The sequence below is a fragment of the Lycium barbarum genome, chromosome 12, assembly GCF_019175385.1.
Source record: "Lycium barbarum isolate Lr01 chromosome 12, ASM1917538v2, whole genome shotgun sequence".
Classification (NCBI taxonomy): Eukaryota; Viridiplantae; Streptophyta; class Magnoliopsida; order Solanales; family Solanaceae; genus Lycium; species Lycium barbarum.
In genome coordinates this window covers 98,899,847-98,918,066 of record NC_083348.1, presented here as the reverse complement: position 1 = coordinate 98,918,066, position 18,220 = coordinate 98,899,847, and the positions used below count along the sequence as shown (strand labels likewise).

At 33.9% G+C, this 18,220-nt stretch overlaps 2 long non-coding RNA genes across 2 annotated transcripts; both read left to right on the top strand.

Moving 5' to 3' along the window:
* Positions 1-4,864: 4,864 nt before the first annotated feature.
* On the top strand, positions 4,865-6,647 carry LOC132622443 (uncharacterized). Its single transcript, XR_009575904.1, has 2 exons — positions 4,865-6,087; positions 6,311-6,647. It is a non-coding gene; the product is annotated as an uncharacterized LOC132622443 (long non-coding RNA).
* A 3,880-nt stretch (positions 6,648-10,527) lies between these two features.
* Positions 10,528-17,515, top strand: LOC132623737 (uncharacterized). Its single transcript, XR_009576367.1, has 2 exons — positions 10,528-16,406; positions 17,197-17,515. It is a non-coding gene; the product is annotated as an uncharacterized LOC132623737 (long non-coding RNA).
* The last annotated feature ends 705 nt before the right edge of the window (positions 17,516-18,220 follow it).

The window sequence follows — 18,220 nt, the reverse complement described above, 5'->3', positions numbered from 1 at the left end:
TAGGTGGCTTTGGTATATGCTGGATTTAAGTTAAGCACAAATCTTATGAGGTAAAAACCATATTTTCAAAAGGGGAAAATTAGCATAACCACAGTGTCATCACTGGGTCTAGCTTCTTTCAGATGATTGTTTTAAAAAAGTTGAAATTTGCAAGGGCCTATCTTTCTTTATCTTTTTAATTACCTTTTTAACCAATTATTTCAGGAGTTATCAATTTTTCGTATTACGTCTACATTGGAAATGAGGTTCTTTTGGAGTCCGGAGGCTAAATGGCATTAAAATGTTCAAAATAAACCAAATGGGGTTTTGGTATATCGTTGATGGGGCAATGTAATACCCCCAAAAAAATTTCTACTTGTTAGAGTAATAACCAAAAGAAAAAAATATATTGTAAAACGTGGACTAGTTCACGTTTTACAAAATATGTTTTTTGTAAAACGTTGGCCAGATTTAGAGTCCGCAACTTAAGTGACCCAAAAAGTGAGTCCGGGTATCAAAATAACTCGTTAAAAAAAATAACCAAGCTACCCTTTGCGCACTAATTTAGTGCACAATATAACCAAACTGCAATATAGGTTATATTTTTTTATAGGTTATATTTTTTTCCAATAATTTTAAAGTTGGGAAATTTTACGTTTTTTTTCATACTTTAACAAAAGATTAGTCATGTTTCAAAATTCTGAAATATCAATATTTTATATAGAACTTAATATATTTTTTTGCGGACAATAAAGTCGGCCCATTACATCAAGTATACCTAAACGTTTGGATCGTCATTTTAAGGGTTGTAAATATCCCCCAAGTAAGTTTTGTTTGTTTGAATGTTGTTATCTTTAGGTTTAAGTGTTTTATTTTATAAGGTTTTGATTTAAGTGTTTTATTATTTAGTCAAGGCATTACTTTATTTCAAATGTACAAATAAAAATATTATATTAAAAAATAATTCATCCAATACGAGAGGTACAAAATAATTCATTACAATAAAAAAATAATACCAAAATATTTAAAATAATACGTCAAGTACGAGAGACTCTTCTACTACGAGACGTACTTGCACCACCACGGTCTCATAGGCTACACCTTATCATGTCCCTCCACCAAGGTTCGATCCCTAGTGGTTGAGGTAAAAAAGTAGTTAAATAGCTAGACCCAACAAGCCAAGTTGGCATTTAAGCAACATGTAGACACTTTTTATGTTTTATAGTGTCCACTAATGCTATTTATTTTGTTTTCTCATATTGAATTTCCAACATTGAAATTGACATTCAAAACTTCATCACCACGGGATTTCCATCTTGAAATCTACTTTTTATCATCTGATTTTTACTAAGGAAGAATGAAAATGATGCACCAATTTTTGGGAAAAATTCAAATTGAATGAGATAATGGGCGTTTTTTGGATCTCGGAAAAATATCCAAAATAAAAAAAATCTCATAAAGCGAACAACCGAGCACAAAGTTATAACCGTTTAAAATTTCATCAATTTAAAACTATTTTTTCTCCCTCTACTCCTTAAAATAAAATTGCCTTGACTAAAGTAAAACACTTATACCTAACGATAACAACTCACCAAACAAAACTTACTTCGGGGCACTTTACAACCCCTAGAATGACGTACCAAACGTTTAGGTCTACTTGATATATTGAGCCTACATTATTGTTCGTAGAAAAAGATATCAGGTTCTATATACAATATTAATATTCTGGAAATACCGTGGTAATGAAGTTTTGAATGTCAATTTCAATGTTGGAAATTCAATTTGAGAAAACAAGACAAATAGCATTAGTGAACACTATAAAACATAAAAAGTGTCTACATATTGCTTAAACCTAAAGATAACAACATTCAAACAAACAAAACTTACTTCGGGACACTTTACAACCCCTAAAACGACGATCCAAACATTTAGGTATACTTGATGTAATGAGCCGACATTATTGTCAGCAAAAAAAGATATCAAGTTCTATATAAAATATTCATATTTCAGAGTTTTGAAACATCATTAATCTTTAGTCAAAGTATGAAAAAAATGTGAAATTTCCAAACTTTAAAATTGTTGGGGAAAAAAAACCCTATATTGCGCACTAATTTAGTGCGCAAATGGTAGTTTGGTTACATTTTTTTAATGGGTTATTTTGGTACCCGGACCACTTTTTGAATCATTTAAGTTGCGGACTCTAAATCTGGCCAACGTTTTACAAAATATGATTTTTGTAAAACGTGGACCACGTTTTACAATTTTTTTTTTATATTACTCTGACAAGTTGATTTTTTTTTTTTGGGGGTATAACGTTGCCCCATCCACGATATATCCCTTTTTGGTATATCGTGGAAAGGACAATCCCATTTGATTTATTTTGGGCATTTTAATGCCATTTAGGCTCCGGACTCTGTTATTTTGTGTTGGTATTTTTCCTTATGAAGAATATTCTAAGAGATTGATTTCAAATTGAAAAAAATTGATTCAGCTTAAAGGAAACAATAAAGATAGAGAAACAAAAATAAAAGATGAAACGAAGTTGGATACGATTCTTAAGATTGTATTTTCGCCAAATTCTAACGTGAAGGAAAAAAATAGCCATTACCGCTTTTTCCTTGTCACTTTCAGTCAATGCAACCAAAATTTCCTAACGAGAGCAACACAATCGATTAGTGGAGATAAAATTACGTGAATTATTTTTATTTTTAACAATCTCCTTTTCTTCTCTCTATTTTCAGAAAAAAACGAGAACAAAAATCAACTGAAGAATTTTCTAAAAGAAGATCTTTAATTGAAAAGTTGGTTACCGCCTAGAAGACATACATAATAATAACAAGGATAACTTACATAAACAGCTACCTTTTAATAGCTTCTAACAATTTATAGCTATTTTTTCTATATTTACAAATCGTAGCTAATTTTTGTTGTATTCGGTTGTATTTCGCGTTTTTGAAATACAGGGAAATACACGGAAATACAAAATTAGGCAGATTACTCCATTCCAAACTTTTAGAAATACTTCCAAATACAGAAAAATATACACTGGAATGCAATGAAATATGGTTGATTGTTTAAGAAATATAAAATTGTAGTATGTGTATATACAATGGAATATAATGAAATATATCAGAAACTGTTTCATAAGTTAGAAATACAACGAAATATACTGAAATTTACTGAAACAGCACACTGAAATATACTAAAACGTTTTATCAAACACTTGGTGAGTATGAAGCTCCACAACTCTCATCGGAGGTGGAGTATGCGTTGGATTCATGCTGGAGGGCGGTAGAATAGCGTCGTTATCAATGAGAGAGGAGATTCAACAATTATTAACGAAAAACATAGAGCAATTTGATCAAAAGAGCAGTTTAATGGTGGACGGGCGTTGGAATTTGAGAGCATGTTGATGCACTGCACTTTCTTCGCCTTCACTACTATCCTTACAGTAGAAATCTCATGGCCGGTGAACCACCGCTGCCGCCGCGGAGAAGAAGTGGCAGTGTCGGAAAAGTAAGGAACAAACCAAACAAAATCAGTTTTGTAACCAGCAGGAAATAAACACCCAAAACAATATCTAAAATCGAGTTGTTTCCACCCAATAAAAATCACTGCCGTCACCTCCTTTTTCGACGGCGAACAAAGCAAGTAGATCTGGAAATCTTTTGAAATAAGATGAAGATGGGAAGAGTAAAAATGAGAAAAAAGTCATCGTCGCCATCGTCACCTCCAATCGTAGCCGCCTGTAATGTTGGAGTCCATGGCTTTTTCTTAGATCTGGATTTGGTGTATTTTCCGATGATCTGCATTTGGGGTAAAAATTGAAAATATCTCATCAACACTTTTATATTTCTCTGGGACCACGACTAATTAGCTTTTGTTCAACGCTGATCGAAATCTTCTGTGTTTGGAGAGGGAACGGAGAGAGAGAAAGAGAAGGGTGAGGGAGAAATAGATTTGAGAGGTGAGAGAAAATCAATTTAAAAGAGAAACTTGTGAAATACAGGACACTAGTTGTGATGTGTAAATTAAGAAAATATTTTAGTTATGAATAATAAATAAAATAAAAGGTAGTTACTATTCATAAATAGGTCTTAGAAGTAGCTATGACTAAGTAAAAAATCCTAAATGCTTTCAAGGGAGTGATCCAATATTAGAATAGTTGGAAGTAAAATATGTGTGAAAATAGGTGGTATTGTACGCATTGGTGGAGTCGTGGAAGTGGGTGCAAACTCACGCTAACGTGTTTAAAAAAGAGAATAACAAAAAGGAGAAGTATGGCATGAGATCGGACAGAATTTTGACCGAAATCTTACATATAATAATATAGGGCAAATAAAATATTAATATTAATATTAAATAAAAAAAATAATTGGGAAAATATTAATGACCGTTCAATTTTGAACCAAATTGTAAACCAACCAACCATCCAACCAACCAATAGTTGTATATGGAAAAATAAATAAAATTAGAAAAAAAGAAGCGATTCTCTTGAAAAGTCCACCACATCACATGCTATAAAGACGCTTTCTTCTTCCTCCTTGTTATATTTTGAAGCCACCATAATTTTCTAAGGAAACCTATATTGCCTTTCTCCTCTACATTCAGAAAAGAAAAAAACCAGTTCAAAGAAAAATGGCATCATTTAATGAGGCACCACCAGGAAACGAAAAAGCAGGAGAGAAGATCTTCAAGACTAAATGTGCTCAATGCATATTTAGTCTTAAGCGCCAGCCCCACCATGCCTTCCACCTGGTTGTTCCATGTCGTTGCAGAATGTATTATATTACTTATATGATAGTGTATTTTGTGGTATTGTATTGTACTGTACTATATTCTTTTGATGAATACAAAGATCTTATTGCTTCTCGTCGTTACACAATGCCACACATATAACAATTCGATCACACCCAATCTGTCGTTACATCAAATTGGACTTTTCATCATTATTTCATCGTTACATAATGCTTACAATGTAATAAAATTTAGTAAAAATCAAAACAAACACTGTATTTAAACTAACAACACAATACAATAGGTAACAACCATCCAAAGAAGCTATTAGTATTTTGACAACACTGAGTTTAAGATCTCGCTTTAAAGGAAAAGTTTTTGTCACAGCTAAATTAGTGATTGCTCTATGAACTTAGATTAAGATTTTGTTTGTCCAAAAAGAAACAGATAGAATAAATTCAAATAGCACTCCAGGTATTGTTTAACGTGTTGTCTCTATGTAATGTTTTCTTGGATTTCTGATTATAGCTTAGTTAGATGTTTAACAATCATTTAATTATGATTTACTTGATTCAGGAATTTATGAGTTGAACACTTTATGGTACTTGTGATGATTATTTTGCTCCAATTGTGACTCATTTAATTGTGTGGAAAAATAACTGGCTAGAAATTGTTGCTTGTTCAGTTTATCTGCTAAATAGTTTCATATTTTTGAAGTGAATAATGCCATATCTTTTGCTCTTAACTCAAAACTAGGTTGCTCTTAATGGCTAACTTACCGATGGTTTGTTGAAGGGAAAACTAGATTGCTCAGTGTTCTTTGTTGTCACTATGGAATTAGTTTAGAAATGATTGCAAATTCCAAACCAAGATTTTTTTAAGCTTATTTTAATGATACTCATTTTGCAGAATACCAGTATAATGATGTTCATTGTATTACTTTTGTGTTCATCATTCTTTTTTGATGGTTGACAAATGATTCGTAGGAGGGGGTGGTATTATAGTTATTCCATCCCACTTCTTCTATACGTAAGATAGTCCTTTCCCCTTCTTTGATTTTGTTGCCAATGTTTTCTCAAATCTCGTAATCTCTTGGTACTTCCTTAAAAGGGTCCATGTTGACAATTATCTTTTCATATCTTTTCTAGGTGATGGGTGTCTGGCAGATGTGTAATTCTTTTCTTTAGAATTGTTTTACGAGTTGTGCTGTAACTTACAACGGTGTCTATTTTAACAGGACCTAATTTGAATGGACTTTTTGGAAGGCAGTTCGGAACTACTGCTGGTTACTCCTACTCTGCTGCCAATAAGAACATGGCCGTGAATTGGGGAGAAAACACTTTGTATGATTATCTGCTCAACCCCAAGAAGGTGCGATTGGCATTTTCATTATGTTAGATATTTTGTGTTTATCATCGAGATATAAGGTTATTTGATGGCTCGACCATGCTGCATAATTTTTTTGAATCCTCCCTTGTGGGAATTGCATGGAAGTATACATATTGTAGTTCCCTTTGCTTTTCTACTATCTTATATTTCCTTTCAAGAAAATCTGCATGTTCTTTATATGCAATGCTGTTGATTGTTTCTACAGTACATACCTGGAACAAAGATGGTTTTCCCCGGATTGAAGAAGCCACATGAGCGCGCTGACCTCATTGCCTACCTGAAATCTGCTACTGCATGAGGAACCATTGACACACATTTTCCATTTTGTAGTCTGATAGGTGGCATGTTTTGCTATGCGGAAGAAGATAAACCATTGATTTAACAAATAAATAAATAATAAGTAGACCTCTTATGGTCTGACTCATTTGTTTCCCAGAAAACTGGGTCATAGTAAATTTTTTTGTTACCTGTTGGAGAAGAGGTAAAAAACTCTTGGCAGACAAGGCCAACTTTAATATCATAATTCTCTCAAGATTATGTTTTGGTGGTGTGCTGCTTTTCTTGGTCCTTTCTCTTCTTTTATTCTACGCAAATTTAAAAGTAAAATTTGATCCATTAGAGAGAAATATGTTTCTCCATAACCAGTAAGCAGGTATATACATTGATTGTCTGTCGTTACAAGTAAAAAAAAAACGCAAAAAAAAGTGGACTCTGGATGAAAGAACGTTGTTCTAGTTCATTGAGTTCCTTGGGCATAACCACAATCTGTTTTTCGGACATAATATATTCTCCATTAGGATAATGTACCTGAATACTTGGATAGTTGTAACACTTACTAGGTGGGATATTTGGATACCGGGTGAAGTTAGGCTAAGGCAAGGATCAACGTATAAAATTAAGGTCAGAGAGAACTCTTTTAGCTTAATAATGAAGGTTAGGGTCGATCAGAAATCTTACCTCTTACATGAGCGTCTTATTTGAAGTTGAGAATTTCTCTTTTGAAGTGACTTTGTGAGTCTCGTCTTTAGCCTAAGCGAGCCTTTTTTATTTTTCTGAATAGATAAGTGTATTATAGATATTGAATCAAGGAGGAGTTGTCAAATGTATTTACAAACTAGAAAAGTGCATCCCTTTCTATACTTAAAGGAATTCTATCAGTTCTATTAATGTACCAGTGACATTTGGGCCTCTGATAAGCTAGACTCAAGTTACATTAGAATTTATATTTGCAACTCGTTTTTTTTTTTATTGTTTTTTTCTTTCTACTCTTGCTTTTTTATGTTGTTTTTGTATCATATCAGTTGTAAAGGTAGTTAGATAATTTTTCAATATTTCTAGGATATTTGATTATATAAAAGTTTTTGTAAGTTAAAAAAACAACATTTTTTTTAGAGTATATAGACTTCCTTTTTATTTGAAACAAATTAACGCATGCAAGTTAGATTTTAACTTGATATTTTTTATTAAACTTATATTGGCTAACCCCTCTTTTGGAAGAAAAAATAATTATGATATTCAAGTAATATAAGAAATATTTAATGCTACAGATTGTTGTATGATGACATCAATGAAGTTCACTTATAAATAAAGATAGCATTTAAAATTAAATAATTAAAAGTCTTGATACAACGAAATACTTTAAATGTTTCTTCAATTACACCATACAAAAAGGAACAAGGAAAGTTAATGAAATTATTTGTTTTTCTTACTTTAATCTTTCCTTTTCTTTAAAAATATTGTAGTTTGTTTTTCTTAATGAACTATTGTAATTTCTTAAACGTGTATGTAGTTTTAGTATTTCATGTTTATCTAACCATTTGTCCTTAATTATGTAAAACGTTGATTATCTCATCTTTTGTAAAGCATTTCAATGTCCAAAAAATGTGAAAAATGATTACTCTCGTTTTCAATTATTTATTATATTATTATTATTATTATTACTAGTATACATATTCGCGCGATGCGCGGATAATATAAATAATAATAACTAAAAAATATTATGCGTGACCAAAAAAAAAAAAAGAAAAAAAAAGACAATGCCGTATGGAAACTTCAAGTTCATCCCAAAAAGTACAAGAAATTTAAGCACAATCTTTAGTACTCTATGCAAGTGAATGGCTTGATTTTATCACACATAAGAAAAGCAAATACTCTTTAGAACATCACGAACAAATTTTGTCTTTTGCAACTCCATACTTCCTCTTCAATCGGAATCTAAGAAGTTGTGATTGGATTCCACTTTTCACACCAACTTTCATGAACTTTTTGGCTTTCTCTGCCATGGCTCTTTAGCCTAAAATTTCAGTCCAATCAATGAATTAATGTAATCATCAAACACCTAGAAACATTTGTCCAACAAATGAATTCATGTAATCATCAAAGGCCAAACTACGTCAGGTTTCTTTTAATAGCAAGTGTTACTTGTTTTGGGATAAAATGTAGTTAGAAGTGAATATAATACTTAAAAGTGTTTCCAACAATTGATGACTGCAGACCGGAACGAATAATAACAAAGAAATTATACAAACAACCCAAAAAACTGTCAAGAAAATGCAAATTAGTACAAACAGTATGTGTCATTCAAACATTTACTTGTTGAAAAAACATTCATATCACGATCAACATCCTTTTATTACATGGGACTATTCCTGAAAAAACACTCTTTAAAGTCAGAAAACTGATCTGAAATGAACATAAGCGAGAGTAAACAAAAACAAGGTACTGTGTCAAATCTAATACTGATCTATAGTTAGATAACTGCAAAAGTTATCTATATTTAGAAATCAAGTAAATGTAAGTACGGAACCATCATCTATTTTATGAAATTAAGAAATTAAATTTTTGGATGTTTGATATTTTCTGACATGTTTGTCTACGGTGAAATCGACGCAACACAGTCAATCAAAAGATTCCAACCAAATTAAATCTTCTGAATCCATAGACATATGCGTCCCAAAATCATAAACCCAAAGAAGTTTGCTGCATAGTCATGATTAAACAGAAAGAGGGCAACAACTGAGAAGAAAAAAGAGGAAGAATACTCAGATCTCAATTTCCAGAAGAATAGTCAGATCCCAGTTTCCTCTGCAATTCAGGTTAACCAAAAACTAAATCCTTTTTCATTATTTCTTCAAAATCTGTAACTTTCTAATATAATTAAATTTGAATGACTCCGCGAAATTGCCAGCTTGTGATGCCCTTGATAGATAGTGAATGCTGGATTGAGACCAAAAGAAAAGAAAAAAATGAGAAACCAATCTAATACCTTGATCATTTCTAGCAGTGAAAAATACCTTCCCTGTCAAGCATTCAGCTAGTCGCATACGGACGGCTTTGATTTCCCCTTGGGACTACCTTTTTTGTATTAACCACCTTCACAATAAGATGAAATTAGAAACATATCCATGAACTAATCATAAAAGAATTTGTATAGTACAAAAATTTCAAAATAAACCGAACAATTGGACTCCTTAGTTTGTGTTGTACTCCTTAGTTTGTGTTGGATATGGATAAGAGAACGTGGTTAGAAAATATAGTTTGAAATTTTTTATGTATTACAGAGGGTTTTCAGAAGATAACTGTCTCATTCCTATATTTTCGCCCCATAATGCACGAACAACAACTTAATTAAGACTTAATTTTTTAACTGCTGCATTTTTTTTTATATATTTTGATTTTTATGATGGTGACTCTTGTCATCCTATCCTTCTTTTGCCTCTTCTATTCTATATAGATATCGAAGATAGATTATTATTTGGAGAGCTAACAATATTTCTTCAATTACTTTTTTCAAACAATTTTAGCTATACATGAAAAATATTTTTTAATTAATAATTAAGCATGTACTAAGGTAGAAAGGGAATGTCACAATAACATTTTTACTTGTGTATAATAAATTTTATAGAAAAAAAAGATAATTTGAAACAAGTTTAATAATCATTTCCACATAAAAGAAAGACTATAAACTTTTGGATCAATTTGAAATTTGGTTGAATTAATAGATCTTTTGTGGTGTCTACTATCAGCTTTCCACATCATTCCTCCTCCTAACATTTAATTAGCCCATATACTTATTCAAATTTACCAAAATGGGTGAGAGCTTACAAGGTATTAGGGCAAAATGGACAAAACATTTCATGTGAGGACTACAAAATTTTGAAATACTTTCTTATAATAGTAGTAATTAGTATCATTAACATAGTTCTGTTTATACAAAAAATAAACAGTTCATTTTGATATTCCCAATACGCACTCCTTTGTTCTTAAAGCATCTAGCATTACTCTCCCTCTAGATTGTCCACCATTTACAACAAACAACGACAACAACATACCCAGTGTAATATATGTGGGATCTGAGAAAGGTAAGATGTACGCAGACTTTATCTCTATCTTTGCGGGGTAGAAAGTTATTTATGAGGAACCCTCGACTCAAAGTAGCAAAGAAGAAAACAACAACAAAATAGCAAGTGTACAAAACAAGTGCAACAACAGATATCAATACACATTAGCGAAAAAAAGAAACTATGTGATACCTAAAAGTACGACAATACTAAAAGTACCACAACACTCAACTAACTACTAACATTCTACCTTAATCCTTGACCTCCTTTCCTCCCTATCTAAGGTCATGTCCTTAGTCAACTGGAGCTGTGTCATGTCCTGTCTAATCACCTCCCCCAAGTTCTTTTTCAGCCTACCTCTATTTCTCCTAGCTCCTACTATAGCCAACTGTGATGGTTCGCATTTTTCACGGGCGGGGTTAGCGTTCGGAAAAAGCTACTTCGAAATCGTTGGTGCTCTTTCGAACTTTGTTTTAAAAGAGTCGCCACCTAATTTTTAGGAAATTAGGAAACCCAGTTTTGAAGGGTTTATTCATACGCTGTGAAAAATCCTTCTTAATCAAAAGTTCTAGGTAAGGATTCTGGTGATCCCCTAGGGAAGGTGTTAGGCACCCTAGTATTAAGGATCTGTACTATACGGTTGACCTTCGAATTCGAATGTGTGATTATTTGCATGAACTGTTTACTTAGTGTTTATTTCCCGCAAAAGCCTGTCATGTTGCATATATCATTTTTGAAAAGAATTGAATATATTCCCTTTACATATAGGGTATTTAGGTTCCGATTTATAATATCCGTGTATAATTAGTTCCTTTTATATATAAGGATAACAATTTTTATATAGAAAAGGAAAAAAAGTTTATTTATTTTTTATAGTCTGGATGAATAGGTTTTATTCATGCTTTGCTCACACGTGGACTGGGTTAATCCGTTTAATACATTTCTAAAACATCCTTACCTAAAAAATATTATAATCATGGGCGTAAAAATTGGACCCTTTTTTGATTTTACAAGAAAGGGATTCTTGATATTTTTGGCACGTTTTATCCTTAAGAAAATGAATTGAATTTATGGTCCAATAACTTATGCATATATTCCCCTTTTAAAAATGTGCACGCTATATATATACTTATTTTTTATTTTAAATAAAGTCTCAGATTTATTTCAAGAGCAAAATTTTGACTTTGAAGTCCATTTGGTTTTTAGGCCCCAAAACACCTTACTTCATTTATTTAAAACGTAAGCCTTAGCCTAGAATTTTTCTAACCAAAGATTTAAAATAATCAGATGGGCTTTAACCAAAAGAATGGTTTATGTTATTGGTTTCTTTTTTAAAGACAAATATGCACGGGTTGTAGTCCAAAAATACCTTGTTGTAGCTATTAAATATGGGCCTCAGCCATGTTTTCTTACCTACAAATTTATACTAAAAAGAGTCAAGTGGATTCTTTAGTCCAAATAATAACTTTTGTCATTTTGTTTTTCAAAAGATCAAATTTAATGGGCTCTGGCCCCATATTTTTTTTTTGAAATGTCTGATTTTCTATAAGAAAGGACTCAGGTGGGCTCTGGCCCAAAATATCACATTTTTTATCAACTCAAAATCCAGAAAACGTAATTTAATAATTGAAAAGGATTTCTTGTCTAATTTTTACTCATCCTCTTAATTTGAACACTATGATATACTATCTTATCTTTCCGATAACCTCTTTAGTTTATTATTTATTAGGACAAACGCAGTTGCTTTCCATTTTTAATTTTCAAAATCATCCAGATTTTTCAAAAGATTTTTTTTTGGAGCTAGAGTCAATCTAAACGGCATATGCACCGTTTTGCCTAAGATGCTTAATTCGCAACATAAATGATTCCAATAATGTTTGTGGTTTTTTTTTACAAATATGAATACAATACATGAAACACTTTAAGCAAATAAAGAAGGCATAAATATAAGGAAGGTAAAATGGGGTGGATCAAATCCCAACCATTTTTACCCATGGTTGGGCCTTCGTGTCATTTTTACCCATGATTGGGCCTTCAATATATTAGCTTCCCTTTCTCCTTTTTTTAGACTCAACGAACTTGAAAGAATTTCCCTATTGGGCCTTTGACCCAATAGGGTGGCTGGACCTTGGCCCGAGTGGCCATGCAAGGGGAGGGAAACAAAGACCCCGGTTAGTTTATATTTTACTGTTCTTATCATACATATAACTATACACACATACATACAAAATCTCCTATTCTTTTACAATTCCTACTCTATACACAAGTATACACATGTATAGGCAATATATCATATTTATTCACCAGCCCAAATAATGTGAATATGTATTTCCATGTCTCTAAACTCAAACCCCAAACCTAGGTGATGGGAAGGCCAAGTCATCAGCCCCTTTATTCCTGATGCTGCACAAGTTCAAGAGGTTTCATGAACCTCCGGAATGGCTGGTCACCAGGGGAAGGCTTAAACTAAGCCCCTCTCCCACCTAAACTGCCTCTCTCAACCAACAATAACCATGGAAGACACAGGTCCACATACACACACATGGCTTGGAATAAATAGGATAGGTCCAATATACATAGCTATAGAACAATTATAAGTTAACAAGAACAGATGAGAACAAGGAGAGAAGAGGTGGATAGACTCATCAGGCAGGTTACCCTTATGACCTAAGACCAAGGCACCAAGTATGATTTAAACATGGAAAAAGAAAGTAATCTGTGTGGGCATAATATGGCCAAGACTGAACTAAACCAAGTAATCACAACATAGACAATCACATAGGAGTAGTACAGTTCCTAACAATATTGATTCAAGTAGACATAACAAAGTGTAAAGGCACACAAGGATAGGGTAAACCGGCTTCAAGACAGGGTACAACACAACAGATTTGGCATTCATAGAGTACATGTAGAATTATTTAGACAAAATCTTCAAATGAGCCTATATGTCCTACGCACAACTCGACTAAAGGTTCTTGCCATTCTTTAGGAATCATATTCTCAAGTCTAGGTGATTCTCACAGAAAATACAGGAAGTAAACAGAAAAAAACCAATCTATAATTCTAACAGACATGATATGACAAATCCAAATAGGTGAAATCAGAGTTCTTTGTTTTGAAACAAACACAAGTAAGGTGTTTCATCACCTTCAACACAGTTCAGTTAAAGGTTAAGACACAAATAAACTGAAATTCAAATCAAGATAAATCTGCAAATAAGGCCAAGAGACTTTGAGTTCTAATGCTTCTATGTAATATATCCAATTTTGAGTACATCAACTTCACTTTCAGATACAACTTAAGCAAATAGCAAGGCCAAAAGTCCCATGGATGCACAAAAGACTCAATATTTAAAGTTCAAAGTTTTGCAACCCTTTTAGACCTTTTCTCATGATCCTATTCTATTGCAAAGAGAACCAAGCTGATTTTAAAAGAGGATACACATGATTTAGACATGTTCATAAACAGTGGCCTACTCCTAGTTTTCATTTTTTCAAACTGTACAAGTATAACATATCCTTAGCTGGTTTTTAATACTTCACAAAAGGGAAAACACATCTGTCCAACATGACTTAAGTTCAGTTTTTATCTTCTACTTAGACTTTAGACTAATAAACTCAAGAACATATCTCACAGTGGGAAACATGATATATTATCTAAAGCATCACAAATAAAGGGTCAAATATACCTCCCAAGACACTTTATTGCCACTTTAAATGGATGCAACCCACTTATTTCCTTATTTTTAAGGTCTTACCATTACTTAGAAAAAGGGAGAAAACAAACCATCTCTCAAGCACAAATTGAAATCATATCAATGCACACAGAATTCACATAAAGATCTTAATTATGAACCCAGCCTAACCAAATATTAAGGAATCTACCTTATTATATCATCCACATAAAACTTTCTTGCCTTGTTTTCAGAATAAACAGTATTCCTTTTGAGAGCCTTTTCCTCTTTCCAGTTTTACCGCAATCTTTCAAATTACCACACATTATCTAGCCTAGTCAACCCATTTCTCTTAAGACATATCAGAGCAGACCAACATAATTCATTTAAGTCTATAGTAAAACCTCAAGACCAGGTTTATTAATCTGAGTGAACAATTAATAAAGGCACAAGAAATTCATTTTTAGGATCCTTTTAACTCTGCAAATGGCAAAGAGAATACCAAATGTGCAAATGTAGCAGGTTACACCCCATAGACTTATGAGGAATGCCATGACAATCTCTTATTTTGGGAAGAAAGATACTATGGGTTAAGTGATGCTTGACCCTTTCTCAATCTTCTCCTAAGATGTCTTTAAAATTTTTTCCCATTAATCAAGTGGTTTCAACCCACACATCTACACTTATGATTCTCTTTTATTACCCTTGAGCATATACCAAAAGAAAGGCTTGACAATTCATATATTAAAACCAAACATTTCCTTAAGGTTTCAGCCATGGTTTCCCCTCTTTTTTCTTTCTTTTTATCCTCTTCTTTTATTCAGACTAGACTTATAAGATCTTTCCTACCTATTTCCATCTCTTAAGCCTAGGCAATCAAGGACCATAAGTTATTATCACCACATTCTTCACTCATGTACAAAGAAAATAAAACAGACCTCATGATTCAAAACAACAGTCTCAATCTCTAAACTGTTCAAGATTGGACCAAACATGACCAAACTACTTTATTCCAACCTTCCCTTAATATTTTGGACTTGTTAAGTTTGAACACTTAGGATCATCTATCAAACTAGGGCCTATACATGTATGAATATCAATACAGATGCAAGAGGGTATGGCATATCAGTCTACTTTCATAACAAATTTACTTCACTAGTTAGATAAGACAACTAATGAGGATAGGACTAACAATAGGAGATTAGAGATGTTGCACCACCCGTTTTCATCGTAGTAGAACCTATGGTTTTCTAGTCGGGGGTACCTTTGGAATAGAGACTCGAGCCCGAGTTTGGAGGTAGAAAGTATCTTGCCCCGTGTACAAGGGTACCAGTAGGTATTCCTGGCAATTTGCAGGATTAGAAGTTGAGCGAATCAAATCGACACGACCTGAGCTGAATCTGATAAAATCTGCAAACACCAGTCATCATCGACGGGTCGTCGACATGGTCGACGGACCGTCGTTATGCGGCGTCGATAGGGTTTCGCAGCCTTGCATCTGCAGGCGCAGGTTGACGGAGCAAGTCGACGGACTGTCGACACGTCGACGGGTCGTCGACCCGCACCGCTGTAGCTTTTTATTTTCAGGTATAAATCTAATATCCACGACTTTATTTCTCATTTTCCTCCATTCCAAATCAGAAAAACCCTAGTATTTTCTCTCCCAATATTTTTCATCATTATTAGTGGAGATTTGGTAAGGTGCGAGCCCCGTAAACCCGTGCTTGTGAAAAAGAAGGTTGTTTCTAGGGTTTCTTCAAGGTTATGAAGCTTAGAAAGTTGGAGTTGAAGTGATTCTTGGAATATTAGACCCCTCAAGGTATGTAAATGATTTCTACCCTTATATTTGGGTTTATTATCAAGAGTTTTAGTGATTTTAAGTAGAGAGAGGATACTTATGGAAGTAGTAAGCTGATGAAGGGTAATATAGTGAATTGGGGTTATTTTAAGAGATGATTGGGAATGGATTTAAGCATATATATATATATATATATATATATATATATATATATATATATATATATATATATATATATATATATATATGTATATGTGTGTGTGTGTGTGTTGTCATTGTGTTGTGGGTATTGTGGTTGATGTTAGATTGGATGGGAAGTTGAAGGATTGTTGAGTTTACAAGGGAAATGTTGTCCATAATTCATTAAGCTCTATATGTATTTAAAGATGGTTAGTAAGCGAGGCAAATAGTCTAATTAATGCCTATGTTATCTTAATTGTAGACTTGCAAGTTCGAGAGATAGAAGTTGGACGATTGGATATACTTCAAGGTATGTTAAGGCTATCCTTTCTTTCTTTGAGCATGATCCTATGATATGGGCCAACAAGCGAGTAAAAGAGCTTCCATATTGCTCTACTCTTAGAAGCATTAGAAGTACTTCAGTCTTTGATGTTCATGTACCTCGCTTATGAGTGTTCCTTCTGTTCATGGGTCCAGTTTTATGTAGCCAGTTATATGTATACAGTTTATTCATGCATTACATTCATTATATATTTATGTACATTGACCCGTGACCAGAAGGTATTATATACGCGAATATTAGATATATGTGGAGTATGAGAAGAAAGATAGGCGTTATACATGCATTACCACTATGATGATATGAGAATCAGGCTGCACGTACCGCAGCAATGTATATGTAATGGCCGCCGAGAGGCCGATATGATATGAGAAGAGAGACAGGCGTTATACACGCACATATATCAGACGTTATATATGCGCGCGCGCGCGCACACACACACACACACACACACACACACACACACACACACACATATATATATATATATATATATATATATATATATAGATGTATGACCTTCATTGATAGGTATGATCATGCATATTATGCGCCCACAGTGGCATTGTCAGTTACACAGATTTATGCAGATACATACAGATGCTAGTTCATACAAGTACATGCAGATAGTCATTTCAGCTTATGAGTTTAGATCTTATTCATGATTTTTGGATATATATGTTGTTCTTATGATTTACATACTCGGTATATTATCCGTACTGACTCCCCGTTGCTCGGGGGGCTGCGTTCATGCTCGCAGGTACAGGTAGACAGACAGGTGGTCCAGCTTAGTAGGACTTTTATCCAGCAGCGATCAGTGCACTCCATTTGATCCGGAGTTGCAGTCTATTTATGGTATGCTAGCTCTTTTGAGATGTATATGCACATGGGTATGACGGGGCCCTGTCCCGTCCTTTCTGCAGCTTTTATTTCAGTAGAGGTCTGTAGACAGTTGTATGTATTAGTCAGATGATGTAGCCTTGTCAGCTTCTATTCTTTTGTGTACAATATATATAGCAGCCTAGCTGGCTTGCACTGATTTTTCAGCATGTTTATGTATATACAAATTGTTCAGTGTTCATGATGTCGCCTATTTATGAGATCAGTTTAAGTCATGTATGGGCCCTAAACGTCCAGTAAGATTCAGATATGAGTATAGGGGTGTTTGGTCGCTAGAGGCCAGACACTCATCACGACTCATCGGTTTGGGTCGTGACAGAAGTGGTATCATAGCAGTTCCGTCCTAGGGTTGTCTACAGACCGTGTCTAGTAGAGTCTTGTTTATGAGCGTGTTGTGAACCACACTGATAAACAATAGGTTATAGGACAGTTAGGAAATTGTCATTCTTTCTCCTTCTTAGATTGTGCGATAGAGCCCTGTGTTAAGCGTTCGCTTTCTGATGAATTGTTCTGATTTCAGCGATGCCCCGCAAGAAAGCTATAGTTGCTCGGAAGGGATAGAGAGCGGTTATTAAGGCCACTAGCCCTACTCAGCAGGCCACGAGGGCCTAGGATGAGATTCAGAGTGAGGGGCTGCCTGAGACATGGCGTACCCCGCCTCCAGCACCTGTCCCAGTTCCTCAGCCGGATGTACCGGGCCAGGACGTGAGGGATGCTGTACAGTTATTGACCAGATTAGTAGTGTCACGACCCAACCCCGTAGGCCATGACTAGTGCCCGAGTTGGACACTCATATTATCTGTTAACTTTAATCATTTATAATCAGCATGTCATGATCTCATTTGTATAAAAAGGTAGAGTGTTATTTTAAAGTTGTCAAAGTT